General features: G+C 34.4%; 1 pseudogene; it reads right to left on the bottom strand.

Moving 5' to 3' along the window:
- Nucleotides 1-1,029: 1,029 nt before the first annotated feature.
- On the bottom strand, nt 1,030-3,564 carry LOC120170460 (annotated as a pseudogene).
- Between the last annotated feature and the right edge of the window lie 513 nt (nt 3,565-4,077).

The following is a 4,077-nucleotide window of genomic DNA, read 5'->3' as shown; positions in this document are numbered from 1 at the left end:
GAACTTGAGGCTGAAAGAGGATGAGCGTGTAAGCAAATGAAATAGCTACAGCACTCACTGAGCTTTGTGAGGCTGAAAGTGAAGGACGAAAGAGATGTCATCCGTTCGGAATATAAATGGACTACACACGTACACAAATGCATGTAATTATATTTTAAATTTCCCTATAATTAAAATAATTTTTTATATATTTGACTTAATTTCATATTTTTTATAAAAAATATTTATAATTTTGGATTCTAAGATTTTTAATATATTTTTTTAAAATTTTGTACCAATAATTTAAAATCTTACCGAATAACTATAAATTTTATCATTCAAATTTTTTCATTTGTATTTTAATAATTAATTTTTTATTTACTCTTATTTTAGTTGCTCAAGTATTAAATCTAAAAAATGATGATAGGACAGTCATATATACTAATATAGATTGTTTTTTACTGACAACAAATTTATGTCATTCTTGTTTTTTTTCTTTTTCTTTTGCTATTACTTTATTTTATTCTTTTAAAATAAAAGGTTTATAGTTTCATCCTTATATTGAGTGGATGACATAATTATAATTTTTTGGTGTTTTATTCGATTACTCAAGATATTAACCGGCTTGTTTCATTGTCTTCTACCATTTTGTCAATTTAAATTTTACTTAAATCACTTTAAAATCAACCCAAAAACTCATGGAATCCCAAATTATTCTGATCTATAATATTCATCATCCGGTCAATATGGAATCAAGATATATAACTTACTTCATCATCAAAAATTTAAAAGTAACTCAAAATTAAGATTTTTTTATAAAAATATGAAAAAAAATTGGGCTATTTTATACTTTTAAAGGTAAAAATTTCAATTATTTGGTTGTTAAGTAGTTAACGAGAGGGTGATTAAAATAAGAGTAAATTAAAAAATAAATTAAAAAATAAAATTTAATGACTGAAATAAAATGAAAGAAAAAGTTGGGTTGAGAAAATTCATCACAAACTAAATCTAAACAAATAAAAAAATTATATTATTTCTCCTTTGAAGAAAATAACTTCCTACAATTGTGATGTCAACTTATGATAAGAAATGAACAAATAAAACAATTGTTTGCATCTTTGAGTTTGGAAAAGAATGCCTAATATCATCTTCTCTATTCACACTAAAAAGAATCAAACTATTTGTAAAAACAATGTATTTGTATGCATCAAAACAATCTTGAATGGAGACTTCGCTGCAATAAATTTTCTTTCTTGAGAATAGGTAAACTTTGGGTTCCCATCTCTTCACTCATACCAGCTTCGGGTTCGGATAATTTCGGGTTTAGGCCACTGGTGTATCGAGTTGAAAAGTACGATTTTGTATAGCCATTACTTCTTGGAGATAAGTTCACTTGTTCCAGTGCCTAGAATTGGAGCTCCGATGGAAAATCTCTAACACAACCAATCCGGGGACCTGCCCCTGTAGTCCATTTGCATGACAGTTGCTTGCCCAATTGATATGATTTCATCCCTTTCTTAGAGTTAATCCTTTGAAGGATCGATTCTTCGGCAATGGCTTCGACACCGTGATTGTTTTCATCGATCTTTCCGTCTCGAACCATTGGATTTGAATGATTCAAATCTTTGTGTGAAGCAATGGCATCCTCAAATGATTCAGTCCTTACTGGTGCTTCAAGGGCTGCACCAGTTTCTTCTTCCATTGAATCAACTGAACTTTGGGTCGAATCTTTGACACCGGTTTCTTCAGCCTCTATGCTGTCTTCAGACGATGAATTGCATCGATTATGGTTACTTGTTCTATAGAAGCATTCTTCTTCATCAACCGGTGCCATCTGAATATAACAAAAACGAAAGCATCATGTTTAAGCCATCGGGTCCATTTGCAGAAAACGATATGAAATCATAGGAACACATTCCTTTTTTTTACCTTGACGTCGGTAAGATCGATATCGTTCTCCTTTAGAAACGAAATGAAGTCGTTGAAGTTCTCTTCCGTAGGACGATAATGACCGCTGTGAGGCCAAACGGCCTGTTCCAACAGGATAACATGCGACATAACGCGTGTTAGACATATGTACTTCGAAAAAAACGAGAAAAAATGTGAAAGAGTACCTAAGGATACCGTTGTCAACAACTAATCTACCGGCAGCAATCGTGGCGCCGCCAGCCAAGAAGCTAGAATGTTGAAATGTACCCTTCTTCTTCATGCCGACATACAAGACCTTCGATGTGCTGAGGACAAAAATCCACTTCGAATTGCTGTTTTCTCCTGTCGTTTGAAGAAGCTTCCCCGTCTGCTTGTATATGAACTTCCCATCTTCCACCACAATCTCATAAGGCTTCCTTTCCATCTGTATAATGAAAAAAGAAGATTGTTTCGTTTAGCATAAGTATAGTCCAAGTTAACATATGTTACTCGATTCGGGTGTGCACGTCGAGTATGAATATGTGCACCTAAACACTACCGGAGCGAGAAATAAAGACTCACCGGACCGAGATATTTGATGCACTGCTGTTGAAGCTTCGATCGAGGACATTTTTCGATATTCACTTCTCTGCCTTCCCCAATATCCAACCTGCATAATTAAAACAGGAATTTTCTTTTTCAGGTCTAACTTGTTACACAAGAAATCTAAATGTGTTTGCAAAGAATTGAAGAAAATTACCAGTAAAAGAAGGGTTCTTGACACTGAGAATGGAGCCATTGATTGTAATAAAAGTGCAGATTATGTCCATATCTATGCCGTGGATCAATCTGAATATATAACACGACGAAGCTCTCGAATCGGTATCGAATAATGAACAACAATGACAGAACTATCATTTCAGTATACTGCTAATTCAACTTACAGCCTCAAGCCAATGTTGTAAAGCAAGTTTTATAGCTTTATCGTTCTTTAACAAACCTTTCCCGACCTTTGCAGCTCTTGTCCTCGCCCTCGACCACCGTGAAATAGCCGTTTCGTGTTTATCTGTATCGAAAAACGATACGGAACTCCTTTTCAGCTCGGCAAAATCCAAGAGCTTCCACCTGCATTACAGCATACAATCTATGTTACTCGAATACGGTTACGCTATCGTATCTCATACACTCATGTCCCAATATATATATCGAATTGGCATACCAGCTCTGCTCAACAAGGACTGCACAATCTGCTAGCTTTCTTCTAGTCCTGAAGCTCTTGTAAACCTTTTGCAACCTTGTTGCTGCCTCCATTTGTGTGTTGTTTGGATCTGAATTCTGGGATTTTCTTGGAGATTCCAGGAAAGAATCTGGGTTTTGGTTTCTTGGGGATTGACTGTCAATTGCTTTGCCCTTTAAACACTCTGGATTGTCTGGTGATGAAGGTGATGAATCTGTTCCTTTGAAGCTAACAGATCCTTCCAATATCATCTTCCCAGAACCTAATGATTTTAGAATTGTAGGCTCTGAATCTGAGATTTTGAAACTGACGGATCTAAGTGGCGTTTTGATTCCTTCATCTCCGAAACTAATGGATTTCACAGTGATTGATTCTAAGCTTCCATTCTCCATCTCCGTGATGCTGCATTTGGCAAATGGCCATGAAAAACCAACACCCATTTCTGTCAAAAAAACTGAATTCAGATTCATCAGCGTTTTCATATGCTAAACATATATATATATATATATGAAATATGGGAAGAATGTAGTAGAGATAGACGAAGAACATTACCTTGAACTGTATGAAATCTGGGAATGTAATGAAAATGAACAAGTGAGGTACTGTTGGGTTAATGCTTGAGTTTGGATATATCGGTTTCTTCCTTCACTTTTCTCTCTGTTTGTTTCTCGAGAAATGAAACTAGCAGTGATGAGTTCTACCTGGGATTGCTTATATGATGGTGTATATATGATTTATTTACATAATATATTAAGACCCAAACCAGCGTTGTTTTCATTAATTAAAACGAAAGCTTTTTAAAAAGGTAGTTGGATTGAAACTTCTATACATGAATAGCTTTCATGGGGAAATGATCCTCTGGTTGACTTGAAAATCCCAGAAAGAGTTGAATCTTGATAGTTTTTTTTTAAATAAAAGAAAAATAAATTATTATGTCAATTGTATTATAATTT

Source organism: Hibiscus syriacus, unplaced genomic scaffold, assembly GCF_006381635.1.
Source record: "Hibiscus syriacus cultivar Baekdansim isolate YM2019G1 unplaced genomic scaffold, ASM638163v2 tig00111779_pilon, whole genome shotgun sequence".
Classification (NCBI taxonomy): domain Eukaryota; kingdom Viridiplantae; phylum Streptophyta; class Magnoliopsida; order Malvales; family Malvaceae; genus Hibiscus; species Hibiscus syriacus.
This window is presented reverse-complemented; position numbering and strand designations above follow the sequence as displayed.